General features: G+C 38.4%; 1 protein-coding gene across 5 annotated transcripts in view; it reads right to left on the minus strand.

The window, feature by feature from the left end:
- atp2b1a (ATPase plasma membrane Ca2+ transporting 1a) overlaps window positions 1–11,800 on the minus strand; it is a 116,615-nt gene extending 104,815 nt beyond the window's left edge. For 4 of the 5 annotated variants that reach the window (XM_034163314.1, XM_034163316.1, XM_034163317.1 and 1 more), the window contains exon 1: window positions 11,707–11,793. The gene's annotated coding sequence lies outside the window, so the exon portion shown is untranslated. Of the gene's footprint in view, window positions 1–11,465; window positions 11,574–11,706 lie in introns of all 5 variants that reach the window. The other variant, XM_034163315.1, reaches the window with a different exon arrangement.
- Window positions 11,801–15,149: the final 3,349 nt, after the last annotated feature.

Raw genomic sequence — 15,149 nt, forward strand, 5'->3', positions numbered from 1 at the left:
TACAACTTAGCTTGCCTTGTAAATTATTAAAACCATCTGTATCTGTACTTCGTTGCTTTTACCAAACCGCTTCCATATAATGGATGTTGGTGCGCTTTTTCTTTCAGCAATTTCCTCTTTGGAACATAATTTTATCATGACACCAGGTCAGCGGGTGTCTGTCCTAATAGGCAGAGTGAGACCTTTCTTTCTCTTCTGTCTGTTTTGAGTTTGCTGTCTTGAACTCCAGTCCAGTTGGGGGCAGTAAGGGTTGCCAAGCACAAATAAATGCCACTTGTTTAGTAATAAAAACCATCTGCGTTTATTTATTTGTCTGTCTGTTAGCAGGGTTACATCAAAACTACTGCATGGATATTTATGAAATTTTCACCACAGAGATATTAGGCCATGGAAGACTCCGTTAAATTTTAAGAGGTGATCCGGATCCGGATTCTGGATAAAGATTTCACTTTCTATAGGCTTTGAAGGATTACATCAAAACTACTTCATGGATTCTCACCAAATTTGCAACACAGATAGATATCGGGGCATGGAAGACGCCACTGAATTTTGGAGGTGATCTGAATCCGGATTCTGGCTCAGGAGTTGTTGGGAGTGATCTGGATCAATGTGCAGGTTCTGCAGCAGAAAGATACAACATCATGATGTAAAACCAAGTTCAGGTTTCAGCTTGTGAATTAAATATCAGATTCCAATATCTTGGACCATTCTTGATCAGTATTTGCATTGTGTTGCGGAATCCGGATCCAGGTAAATTCTGCGTCATGATGTGAATCACATATCATTTGAGTCCTCCTCAACCCTTGGCAGACATCAGAAATCTCTGATTGCTCTTGTATTCATTCACCTTTGCTTTCTTACTCCTCACTAGTTCCACTTATTTATTTTTATGATTCAGTTTCTACGGTTTCTCAAGCTTTAGTTTTCTTACCAGTTCTTTCTTCACATCCTTAACTAAAAAAATGCTTTGCTGCAGGAAATTTGCATGTACTTTGTACTTAATAAACAGCTGACCACTATCTTGTGAACAGTGATAAAATTGCACAGTCTGCAGAAGCATAGTGTCTTAGTGTGTGTCCAATCTGCTATCTCAGATGAGTTTTATATATACACACACTTTTTTTTTTTTTTTAACAAAGGGGTGGATGCAGTGGTTTCTCTCTTGGCAGCTGCATACACTCCACACACATTTATTTCATGTATCACAAGTCATACTGTCACTGCAATCCTGAACAACAACCTCACAAATCACAGGTTTCCCCTATAACAGGCCCAATATTGAATATTTTAGAATTTATTTATTTAGAATTCATTATTATTATTATTATTATCATTGTACACGACACCAGAAAAAATACTGTGCATGACAATGAAATTAAAAAATCTATTAAAAGCACAATTTAAATAAATAAATAAAAAACCCTAAAAAATTCTACAAAAAACCTAGTTAAAAACACTCAAAAGTAAGCCCATCAGATTCTGTATCGATAAGATGACAAGGCTTTGCTTATAATATCTTCGATTACAGTGATGACATTGTGCATCATGAATGTGAAAATTTTAGTTTGTTCTTTCTGTATGTGTGCTTCATATTCTATGACTGATTTGGAATTTTTTTTACGGCATTATAAAAGTAACTTTGTTATCCTTAGAAATTTCTTATCAAGGCACTGAAGGACTTTTTTTTTTACTGTTTTCTGCATGTACAGCACGTCCAGAAAGTATTCACAGCGCTTCACTTTTTCCACATTTTATGTTACAGCCTTAATTAAAAATTGATAAAATTCATGGTTACTCTTTCAGAGCTCCAGCATTCCTCTGTGGAGAGAAGAGAATCTTCCAGAAGGACAACCATCTCTGCAGCAATCCACCAATCAGGCCTGTATGGTAGAGTGTCCAGACAGAAGCCACTCTTTAGTAAAAGGCACATGGCAGCCCACCTGGAGTTTACCAAAAGGTACCTGAAGGACTCTGAAACCATGAGATACAAAATTCTCTGGTCTGATGGGACAAAGACTGAACTCTTTGGCGTGAATGCCAGGCATCATTTTTGGAGAAAACCAGGCACCATCCCTACAGTGAAGCATGGTGGTGGCAGCATCATGCTGTGGGGATGTTTTTCAGCAGGAACTGGGAGACTAGTCAGGATTGAGGGAAAGATGAATGCAGTAATGTACAGAGACATCCTGGATGAAAACCTGCTCCAGAGCGCTCTTGACCTCAGACTGGGGTGACGGTTCATCTTTCAGCAGGACAATAATCCTAAGCACACAGGTAAGATATCAAAGGAGTGGCTTCAGGACAACTCTGTGAATGTCCTTGACTGGTCCAGCCAGAGCCCAGACCCGAGTTTGATTGAACATCTCTGGAGAGATCTGAAAATGTCTGCGCACCGACGCTCCCCATCCAACCTGATAGAGCTTGAGAGGTGCTGCAAAGAGGAATGGGTGAAACTACCCAAAGATAGGTGCACCAAGCTTGGGGCATCATATTCAAGAAGACCTGAAACTGTAATTGCTGCCAAAGGTGCATCAAGAAAGTACTGAGCAAAGGGTGCGAATACTTATGTACATGTGATTTCTTAGTTTAGTATTTTTAATAAATTTGCAAAAATTAAAAAAACAACTTCTTTCATGTTATGTTTCTGTGGTGTTGTGAGTAGAATTCTGAGTGGAAAAAATGAATTTACACCATTTTGGAATAAGGCTGTAACATAAAATGTGGAAAAAGTGAAGCGCTGTGAATACTCTCCAGATGCACTGTATAACATTTACTGCTCTACACGGACAAATGTACTTCAGTCACACTTGCGTTGGCAGTCAGCCTTGTCAGGACAGATTTTAAATCAAAAAATATATAAATAAATAAAAGGACTGAATAAACCCAACTCCACTTCCATTAACACCACTGAATGGAATAAGCTTGGATTTCCAGTCCCTACAGCAAACAGCACAAAAAGTAGAGCCCGACCGATAAGGATTTTTTGAGGCCGATGCCGATAACGATATTTGGATGAAAAAAAATGCAGATAATCGATACATCGGCTGATTTGCAGATAGCCGATAAATCAGCCGATATTATTTTTTTTTTTAATGAATACAATGTTCTTTTTTGGACCCTTAACAAAAAAGGTATGAGCTAAAAGCTGAAATACAATTTACAAGTTATTTACAATTTAGTAAAGCTTGGTCCCAGCCATCGTATACGACAGCGATGGCCCCAGAGGGTTAATGGTGAACGGCAGTAATTCCCAGAACCTTTCCGGACGACCAGTGAATCTGAATGTTTCAACCTCTTAGCAGTAAACGAAAGTTTTTCATGCTAGAAATAAGGTCTACACAACATGGGCTTAATAAAAAGCGTGACCGACGCAATGAAGCACATTTGACACATTACTACATAAACTGAGTTAATCAAACTCAGTTAAACTGAAACGGGAGAAATGTGGGGTGAATGTAATCGCAAAGTTATTACAAACAACATCTTTATAAACTTACTTGTATGCTTTTGTCAGCCAATCAGTGCAGTGTGACGGCAAACTATGGGCCGGTGATGAACACACTTAAGCAGGGGTGTAAGCAGCTCTCAGTTGAATGGAGTCAGAGCTCCATCTACTGGACAAACGGTGCAAGGACATTTTACATTGCCGACACAAACATTATTTCAGTAACTGTTCTGTTTATGAGAAACTGCTCCCAGACCACCAATAACCAGCAAAAATCTATTTAAGCATAAAAATTCAAAAAGAAAAAATAATATAGCACCTTCAACTGCACCACAGACTAAAACAGTTAAATGTGGTCTATTAAACATTAGGTCTCTCTCTTCTAAGTCCCTGTTGGTAAATGATATAATAATTGATCAACATATTGATTTATTCTGCCTTACAGAAACCTGGTTACAGCAGGATGAATATGTTAGTTTAAATGAGTCAACACCCCCGAGTCACACTAACTGTCAGAATGCTCGTAGCACGGGCCGGGGAGGAGGATTAGCAGCAATCTTCCATTCCATCTTATTAATTAATCAAAAACCCAGACATAGCTTTAATTCATTTGAAAGCTTGACTCTTAGTCTTGTCCATCCAAATTGGAAGTCCCAAAAACCAGTTTTATTTGTTATTATCTATCGTCCACCTGGTCGTTACTGTGAGTTTCTCTGTGAATTTTCAGACCTTTTGTCTGACTTAGTGCTTAGCTCAGATAAGATAATTATAGTGGGCGATTTTAACATCCACACAGATGCTGAGAATGACAGCCTCAACACTGCATTTGGTCTATTGTTGGACTCTATTGGCGTTGCTCAAAATGTAAATGAGTCCACCCACCACTTTAATCATATCTTAGATCTTGTTTCTGACTTATGGTATGGAAATAGAAGACTTAACAGTATTCCCTGAAAACTCCCTTCTGTCTGAGCATTTCTTAATAACATTTACATTTACTCTGATGGACTACCCAGCAGTGGGGAATAAGTTTCATTACAGTAGAAGTCTTTCAGAAAGCGCTGTAACTAGGTTTAAGGATATGATTCCTTCTTTATGTTCTCTAATGCCATATACCAACACAGTGCAGAGTAGCTACCTAAACTCTGTAAGTGAGATAGAGTATCTCGTCAATAGTTTTACATCCTCATTGAAGACAACTTTGGATGCTGTAGCTCCTCTGAAAAGAGAGCTTTAAATCAGAAGTGCCTGACTCCGTGGTATAACTCACAAACTCGTAGCTTAAAGCAGATAACCCGTAAGTTGGAGAGGAAATGGCGTCTCACTAATTTAGAAGATCTTCATTTAGCCTGGAAAAAGAGTCTGTTGCTCTATAAAAAAGCCCTCCGTAAAGCTAGGACATCTTTCTACTCATCACTAATTGAAGAAAATAAGAACAACCCCAGGTTTCTTTTCAGCACTGTAGCCAGGCTGACAAAGAGTCAGAGCTCTATTGAGCTGAGTATTCCATTAACTTTAACTAGTAATGACTTCATGACTTTCTTTGCTAACAAAATTTTTAACTATTAGAGAAAAAATTACTCATAACCATCCCAAAGACGTATCGTTATCTTTGGCTGCTTTCAGTGATGCCGGTATTTGGTTAGACTCTTTCTCTCCGATTGTTCTGTCTGAGTTATTTTCATTAGTTACTTCATCCAAACCATCAACATGTTATTAGACCCCATTCCTACCAGGCTGCTCAAGGAAGCCCTACCATTATTTAATGCTTCGATCTTAATATGATCAATCTATCTTTGTAGTTGGCTATGTACCACAGGCTTTTAAGATGGCAGTAATTCAACCATTACTTAAAAAGCCATCACTTGACCCAGCTATCTTAGCTAATTATAGGCCAATCTCCAACCTTCCTTTTCTCTCAAAAATTCTTGAAAGGGTAGTTGTAAAACAGCTAACTGATCATCTGCAGAGGAATGGTCTATTTGAAGAGTTTCAGTCAGGTTTTAGAATTCATCATAGTACAGAAACAGCATTAGTGAAGGTTACAAATGATCTTCTTATGGCTTCGGACAGTGGACTCATCTCTGTGCTTGTTCTGTTAGACCTCAGTGCTGCTTTTGATACTGTTGACCATAAAATTTTATTACAGAGATTAGAGCATGCCATAGGTATTAAAGGCACTGCGCTGCGATGGTTTGAATCATATTTGTCTAATAGATTACAATTTGTTCATGTAAATGGGGAATCTTCTTCACAGACTAAAGTTAATTATGGAGTTCCACAAGGTTCTGTGCTAGGACCAATTTTATTCACTTTATACATGCTTCCCTTAGGCAGTATTATTAGACGGTATTGCTTAAATTTTCATTGTTACGCAGATGATACCCAGCTTTATCTATCCATGAAGCCAGAGGACACACACCAATTAGCTAAACTGCAGGATTGTCTTACAGACATAAAGACATGGATGACCTCTAATTTCCTGCTTTTAAACTCAGATAAAACTGAAGTTATTGTACTTGGCCCCACAAATCTTAGAAACATGGTGTCTAACCAGATCCTTACTCTGGATGGCATTACCCTGACCTCTAGTAACACTGAGAAATCTTGGAGTCATTTTTGATCAGGATATGTCATTCAAAGCGCATATTAAACAAATATGTAGGACTGCTTTTTTGCATTTACGCAATATCTCTAAAATTAGAAAGGTCTTGTCTCAGAGTGATGCTGAAAAACTAATTCATGCATTTATTTCCTCTAGGCTGGACTATTGTAATTCATTATTATCAGGTTGTCCTAAAGTTCCCTAAAAAGCCTTCAGTTAATTCAAAATGCTGCAGCTAGAGTACTAACGGGGACTAGAAGGAGAGAGCATATCTCACCCATATTGGCCTCTCTTCATTGGCTTCCTGTTAATTCTAGAATAGAATTTAAAATTCTTCTTCTACTTATAAGGTTTTGAATAATCAGGTCCCATCTTATCTTAGGGACCTCGTAGTACCATATCACCCCCAATAGAGCGCTTCGCTCTCAGACTGCAGGCTTACTTGTAGTTCCTAGGGTTTGTAAGAGTAGAATGGGAGGCAGAGCCTTCAGCTTTCAGGCTCCTCTCCTGTGGAACCAGCTCCCAATTCAGATCAGGGAGACAGACACCCTCTCTACTTTTAAGATCAGGCTTAAAACTTTCCTTTTGCTAAGCTTATAGTTAGGGCTGGATCGGGTGACCCTGAACCATCCCTTAGTTATGCTGCTATAGACGTAGACTGCTGGGGGGTTCCCATGATGCACTGTTTCTTTCTCTTTTTGCTCTGTATGCACCACTCTGCTTTTAATCATTAGTGATCGATCTCTGCTCCCCTCCACAGCATGTCTTTTTCCTGGTTCTCTCCCTCAGCCCCAACCAGTCCCAGCAGAAGACTGCCCCTCCCTGAGCCTGGTTCTGCTGGAGGTTTCTTCCTGTTAAAAGGGAGTTTTTCCTTCCCACTGTAGCCAAGTGCTTGCTCACAGGGGGTCGTTTTGACTGTTGGGGTTTTACATAATTATTGGATGGCCTTGCCTTACAATATAAAGCGCCTTGGGGCAACTGTTTGTTGTGATTTGGCGCTATATAAAAAAAAAAATTGATTGATTGATTGAAATTATCAGCAAAATTTCGGCCGATAGTGAGTACTTTGAAAAGGGCTTATGCCGGTCGATAATATCTAACAAAAAGTAAATAACATGACAAAGTGTACTGAAATATGCAAAAACAGCAACATATTTAGTTTTCCACTCAAGATTATAAGAGCCTCAATGTCACCTTAGATTACTGACATGCTAAATTAAAGAGCATTTTTAAAATCACTGTAGTTACGTAAAAAATAGAGCCCAACCGATATATCGGCTGGCTGATATTATCGGCCAATATAAGCCCTTTTCAAAGTACTCACTATCGGCCGAAATTTTGCCGATAGAACACCGAGAATTTCTCATAAACAGAACAGTTACTGAAATGTTTGTGTCGGCAATGTAAAATGTCATTGCACCGTTTGTCCAGCAGATGGAGCTCTGACTCCATTCAACTGAGAGCTGCTTACACCCCTGCTTAAATGTGTTCATCACCGGCCCCCGCAGTTCACCGTCACACTGCACTGATCGGCTATATGAGGACAAAGCTTCAGCTTTTAGCTCATACCTTTTTTGTTAAGGGTCCAAAAAAGAACATTTTATTCATTTAAAAAAATAATAATAATATCGGCTGATTTATCGGCTATCAGCAAATCAGCCGATTTATCGATTATTGGCATTTTTTTCATCTAAATATCGTTATCGGCCTCAAAAAATCCATATCGGTTGGGCTCTAATAAAAAATACACTTTAATTGACTGAACGGTGCTGCATGACAACGAGATGAGTGGGCAAGCCAAACAGCTGTGAGGGGACTCATCCTCCATGAGTTAGGGACCGAGTTGACAGGCTGACAGGGCCTGGAAGAAAGTGTACTTACTGCATTACTACAAAGTGACTATTCACTGACCACCAAAAGCTCTCATGCCATGGGAAGCAAATAAAGCACTCGTGTTAACAGCAACGTAGAGTGCCAGACGCGTAGAAAGACACTTTTCTCCTGAAAAGTTGTTGATCTACAAATTTATTGAGCAAAACTACTAAAAAAAATGTTCAAATGATCTAACCAATGACAAAAAAAATGAAACAAATAAAACTCTACATTTGTGTATCTTACATGGTCTTACAGCACGGTCAAAAGTTGGGTATTTTTTTGTCATTCTTGAATCTTGACTGACAGCAACAGTGAATTCAAAGGCCTTGGGCAGAGTAACAGACTATGCTAGTGATGGTTTAAGTGAATCATTAAACGAACTCTGAATCTCAGCATAATCTGACTGAGACAAGCAAATAAAATATCACTGGCAAACTGATATACCTCATGAAATTACTTTTCCACTGTAAAAATCACATCTGGAAAAACTCCAGACAAATGACTACAAATTCAACCTGTCATTAAGGCAACACGGCATTCTGAAAATAATGCTTAGCTGTTGTTAGATTACGTAATAAGCCTTCAGACAAGTACACAATCGCACAGCGACCGGCTTATCAGACAGCGCTGAATCACAACGCAGCCTTCTAAAGTCATTAGCTCACATGTACTTTGGTATGACTGCTACAGTATTTGTAATTTACTCAAAGAGGCTGCAGCAAGCTGGCCACTTTTTAAATTAGATGAGGAGAGATCCCTTCAACCAGACAACAAAAGGGACACACCGACTGCGCTTGCACCAGCACGGAACACCACATTACGCAAAGGCAAACCACACCGATCTTACCATTAAAACCTCAAACGTTGCCCTTAATACAAGCACATCTTGCCCCGATTAAATGGTCACTGCCGCCAACGTTATATGATACTGACAATTTACAAACATATGATTTACAGGTCAACTGATCAGTTTGTGTACAGTCTTCCTGTCGTCTCACGTGCTGTGACAGACAGTTTAGCCTTCAGGCTACTTCCACAGACGACACACACATGCTTTTACAGGAACATGTTTTTACACGTTTGTTCAAAGGCAAAATGAAATTTTGTCGATCAGCATTTGTGTAAATGAGATTTGGTGACAACATTACTAATTTATATCAATAGTTGTTTGTGTAAATGAAGCCAAATAAACCTGTTTTACACACTGAAAACTAAACACCAGGCTCTAGGTACTTTTTCATGAAATTGTTCTGCTTTGTCTCAAAAATGCAGAATTTATTTCTGTTAGTTTTGCACTGTGAGTCCTTTTTTTGGGGGGGGGGGGGGGGGGGGGGGGGGGGGGGGCAGAGCGGTGTGACTTCTGATTATTTCTCAACTAGTCAATAGTGAGACAGCCAACAGATTGCTGTTGAGGGATTTTAGCAGCATCAGCAAAACACTTTTTGCTAGAGCTCCATACTGTCATGTTGAAAAACACTGCCTGTAAATGGTTTAAATTTTGAAGGTGTCATCCGTGGCTCTGGAAAACACTGACTGACATTTTATGGATCATACTTTAGGTTTCTGCATGACTCATCCTTAAGACAAAATCTGCCATTGCAAGATATATGAAATGACACCATGAGGCTCCTAACAGGCATAAAGTTTCCATTCATACAGTGTCACAGAAATGGACAGGAACTTGATTTTCCACAATATTGACACAATTTAGTTCATGTTAAAATCTAGTAATTATAAAGTACTTTTACGTGTTTGACATATCACAAAATTACAGCTAATGTTACTGCTGCTGAGTATTTGATTTGGAAGGGGGGGGGGGATTCCATGGTAAATATTGTAAGTTTGTTCTATGAGTTCTTGCAGACGATATGGTGGAATCCCATGTGCATGAGGTTTGAAATGCATGTTCCATTTAGTGGAAACTAGGAAGTCAGAATCTCCAACTTAGAATTTGTAAAGACAAAAACCTGTCTAACACAGCTGTGATCAAAAGATGGTCTCCCCACTGACTCACTTCATCAAACCAGGTTCAAATGCTCCAGCTGTAACTAACGTTAGTCTTGATAACCGACACGTGAAACCTGCATCAGTGTCGTCTTACCTCTCCAGCAGATATCCAGTGAAACAAGAGTGAAATATGTCCAAATTTATCCCGATTGCTAACCAAGAGGATTTCTGATCAGCTTTGCATAAGAGCTGTGTTCAGTGGGGTCTTTCTGTGTAAATTTCATGGGCTTTTTTGTTGGGGGAGGGGCATCTTCAGTCATAACTGAAGGTCTACCGTAGTTATGTGGCTCCATGATCCTAACATTAGCATTGCAGTGCCCATTTATGTTATTTATGACATCATCCCAGAAACTGTGTCATGGCGTGTCACTGTAACCCAAGTGGTTCAAAATTCTCTACCATTTCCAGACTAGGCCTGTAACTACAAATCGATTCATCAAGCGATTATTTTCTTAATTCGTCCATTAGTTGTTAGCTCAATAAATGTAAAAAAAAAAAAAAAAAAAAAAAAAAAAAATCTATCACTGTTATCGAGACCCCAATATGCCTTCAAATATCTTGTTTTGCCCACAGTCCAGAGATATTATTTTAATGTCAAGCACGAATAAAATAGTTAGCAAAACACACCGGAAAACATTCACATTTAAGAAGATGAGATTAAAGAATTTAGATCATTTTAATGAGTCAAAATAATGAATCAATTATTAAAATAGTTGATTATTAATCACCAATCTATTCTAGACTAATTGGTTTTGTATGATATTACCAATATAAGATTGTGAATCGCTTATTTGAATAATGTAAAACAAATGCTAAAGATAATCCTTTTTATGACTCAAACAAACAAATGAAAAAGGGACTCCACTTTTTTAAAATGTTGACCAGCCAGGGAAAGACAGAATAAATAGCCAATACTTTCTGTCCTAGAACCCAGTATTTACAACAGTTTCTGATTCTGTTAAGAGTATAAATTAAGTTTGAAACACACCACATTTTTAAAAAAGCAATCAAACACTAAACATTTTTTAGATCAAGCAATCAAAGAATTTTTGTGCAAAGGTTTATGGGGTTATTTAAATATCTCTGTAATGGTCGAATACTTACTGCACGATAAACAATATTACTGAACACCACCAAACGCTTAAAATGACACTGCTGTCATTTTAAGCGTCAGTGTGAACACATGTCGGAAAAAAATACTAAACGGCAGGAAGAAAAGAATGTCCGGAATCATTCCGAAAACTTGTCAAGATTTGTTTGAAAAAGAAGATGCAGTTTTATCGCTCGGAATTCTACGCGGTTAATGTTTATTTCACAATGATGTTCAGCTTCCAGCACTCAGTCCGTGCGCGCTAACGCTAACCAACTAGCTTACAGGCGTTAGCTGCTGCTTGCTGTAAATAAAGACAAATACACAAAAGATACTTCCCACAGACTGACAAGTGGCAAAACTTACCCCACGGCATTGCTAAAGCGTAAGCGAAACATAAGTCACGCAAGACAAACGTGCCAGCATCCCGGCCGGTTAGCTACCTGGGTCGGAAAATGAGACGCCCGATATCGGTGTGTATCCAAGAAGACAGCTAACCATGTTAGCTTGGCGTGAAGCTAACTACCCAAAGGCAGCAGCGGCTGTCCATACTGCGAAAACAAAAAAATACACATAAACGCCCGGTATTTTTTCCTCTCACAGCAATCAAAAAAATAGTACAAGCTGTCGCTGTGTGATGTTTGTACGGTGGTAGCTTGTTAAATAGAAGTAAAAATAGCTTACTCGGTGGCGTGAATAGCAACCCGGGTGCCGTTCTGTCCGTAACTCCCCCTCAGTCTCACCAAAGACCAGACTCTCTCCCTGAGCCGAGCTCAAGCTCCGCCCACTGCGCTTACAACCACAACTGCTGCTGCTGTCTCTGGCAAGATGGTTCACGTCCTACTTCAAGTCGGGTTCACTGCTTTTGTGTATGACATTATAAAAACTACACATTTTTTGGAAAATTTGCCGTGTAAGCATTCAGAAAACCCATGTTTGCATTTGCACTTGAACAGATTTTATTTTCATTGTGATTGGCCTATTAGCAGTGTCTCCATAGTAACTTTGAAAAGTTGCTTTATTAATTACTTCATATAGTTGTTAGATATATTTCTGTGTTTAATTATGGTTTTCTTTATTTGTTTTCTGTATTTCTTTTGGTATTAAGGTAGTTATTATATTTAGGGTTATATTTTCAGTTTCATTCTTATTCTCACTTTCCTTTGTTCTTTGTTGGTATGTGCATGTAGAACTGGATTTAACCGGTTTGTACCACTTAGGATAAAGAGAGTTAGGTTACAATTATAAATCATATGTCTCCCGTTATTGCCGGGCCTCGGGCAGGGGGATGGACCTCCCTTGAATGCCCACGGGGGCCAATAAGAGAAGGATTTTGCGAAATAAGGTCCACCTCTGTTACGCATATGTAATCCTGTATAAAAACTGCTTGTATCATAGAGAACCTTGAATCTTCGACTGGACTGGGTTGCTTGTTACGAGGACATTTCGCTTCAAATCACAGAAGCTTCCTCAGCTAAAATTCTTGCTCTGGTAGTCTGACTTCTGTGTTGACTCTTGTAGAGAAGAACAAACAGAAGCCACAAAAGCTGGAGTTTTAAACCTAACCAGCCTCTCCTACCGAGAGGCAGACTGCTACTGGCTAGTGACTAAACAATAGCTTTCATTAGCACCTATTGTGCTCTAGTTAGCACTCTCCTAATGACAGGGTAGCTGTCCCTCCTAACAATGGGACTGACGCCTCTCCTGACGGCTCCCCTGACAAGTGTCCTGATGACGTGAATGACTCATTACCATGAACAAAAGACTGAAACTGCTTTGACTTGAGTACCCCATTGTAAACAGGGGACAAAGCATGTATCAGACCCCCTCCCCGGTTAAGGCTGGGTTTCAACTGTTTCACATACAATGCCTCCTTCACTCCTCTTTCAAACCATTTCTTCTCTCTGGCTAAGATTTTAACTTCCTTGTCCTCAAACGTGTGGTTAGTGTCTTTAAGGTTCTTGCAGGGCCCAGGCCTGATTATTTTTGCTGTGACTTTGATTAAATTTAAAAGTGCAGAATAGTTCGAGTTTGTACTTCATAAGGGGCAGTATTACAGAAAGAACTGGGGGAAGAACTAACATAGTTATATTTTACAGTTACTTTGTACATTTGCTTCATTGCTGAATATAACTAATAAAGTAACTAGTAATCTAAATTGGCTATTTTTAAGAATGAGTACTCAGAAAAGTAACTATTAGTTACTTTGCTGATTACTCAATCTGGAGAGTAACCAAGTTAGATTACTACTTACCTTATTACTTACATTACTTATTAGTTACAAGTTGTCGGCAGCTGCTAATGAAGTAACTGCATAAAGCTGCTAATGAAGTAACTGTATAAAGTAACTAAAAAAGTAACTTTTCAAAGTAACTGTGGCAACACTGCCTATTAGTAATGCATTATTATATGAACTACCCACAAGGGGGGTATGGCAAGAAAATATACAAGTAATGCCAACTGGGTGAACGCACATCAAACAAAATATCAAATAATGACTTACAATACAATTAAACATACTTGTGTTGAATAGTAAAACATCCTAAAAGACATATCCAATCCAATCCACTTTATTTATATAGCACATTTAACAACAAAAATGTTCCAAAGTGCTGCACATACAATAGAATCATGATAGATAAAACCCTAGTAGTCAAAAATTAAAAATAAGAAAATTAACAATAAAATTAACTAAAATGTGCAAGATACATAAATAAATACATACAGCATACAAAAGATAAAACCAATAAAATCTACCAAAATAAAAACAAAACCAATAAAACAGAGGACCACACAACTCACTCAGTGTTAAAAACCAGAGAATAAAAGTGGGTCTTCAGACGAGACTTAAAACACTCCACTGTGGAAATGGACATTTAAACGTACATTTAAACATAACATTTAACAAATGTTTAAACATATATGTTTAAATGTAATAAAAAGTACACAAGGTAATCTCAATTGATACATACACTGGAAGGACAACAGTGTGGCCAGTGACATAAAGGACTTCACAGTCCCATGATCCTTTGCACATGTGGAGTGGTTCCAATTGAGTGCTAACATGGCATTGCACAGAGATTTGTTGTTTCCTCATAGTCATTGGGAAATTAAGTACCGCCCGTAATGGGAATATCAATGTAATGGGAATATCGTGTGTGATAAGCGGTGATGCCAATTTTGTTATTTACAACAACATATATATTGGTTTAATAATAACCCTTTTGGGTCTGTGGAATAGAATGTTCATAGTCTGGTCTGGCCCATTAGTCAGGTTCATTAAGTAATGTCATTGGCTTTGGGGTGGGGGGTGTGTGGATTAGGAAAACTATACATTTTGTGGAAATTTATTGTGTAAACATTCAGTAAACTAATGTTTCCATTTGCATAGAACATTTTTTTTCATTATTGTTATTGTCCTATGATACAGAATTGTGTTGATTACAGCCTGGACTATGAATCAGGTTCACAATGTCATTTCATTGACTTTTTCAGGGGGAATAGGAAAACTTTTTTTTTTTTTAAGAACTTTTCCAAGAAACAAAACTGTGATAGCTCAAGCCAAAAGTGTGTACTGGCAATACAAAATGAAACAGGAAATATTTGCCTGGGTACCGGCTCCATTGAATCTGAAAACGGAAGCTATTTTGTCATTATTGGAACCATGCCCACTGATGCAGCTGTATGATGGTGCTCTTTAGGGAATATAACTTTAATTTAATTGCAAGTACACAACCACTGTGATTGTTGAAAACTTTGAATTATTTAGTAAATGTGTAAATCATCCCAGAAAATATAGGATTAGCCACTAAAAATCATAGCTTAAAGGCCATGATGAATAAAACATCCAGTAGTCTACCTCATTAAATACAAAACACACTGCTGTTGTAAAATACTAAGCAAATCAAGCATATCAGTGAATTTTTATGTTCATGTTTATGTCAACTGCGTTTAATTTCTAATCTATATCATTGTTACCTTTCATATCTTTAACTCTCCAAAACGTGCTCCAAACGATCATTTGGACGGAGACGGAAGTAATAGGGTGTGAATCATCTCTCCGTCGTCTGATCGCTTTCTGTCAAAACACCGCCGCGGACATGTGATGCACGCGGATGCGCGTCAAA

The sequence above is a fragment of the Thalassophryne amazonica genome, chromosome 22 (assembly GCF_902500255.1).
Source record: "Thalassophryne amazonica chromosome 22, fThaAma1.1, whole genome shotgun sequence".
NCBI classification, from domain to species: Eukaryota; Metazoa; Chordata; class Actinopteri; order Batrachoidiformes; family Batrachoididae; genus Thalassophryne; species Thalassophryne amazonica.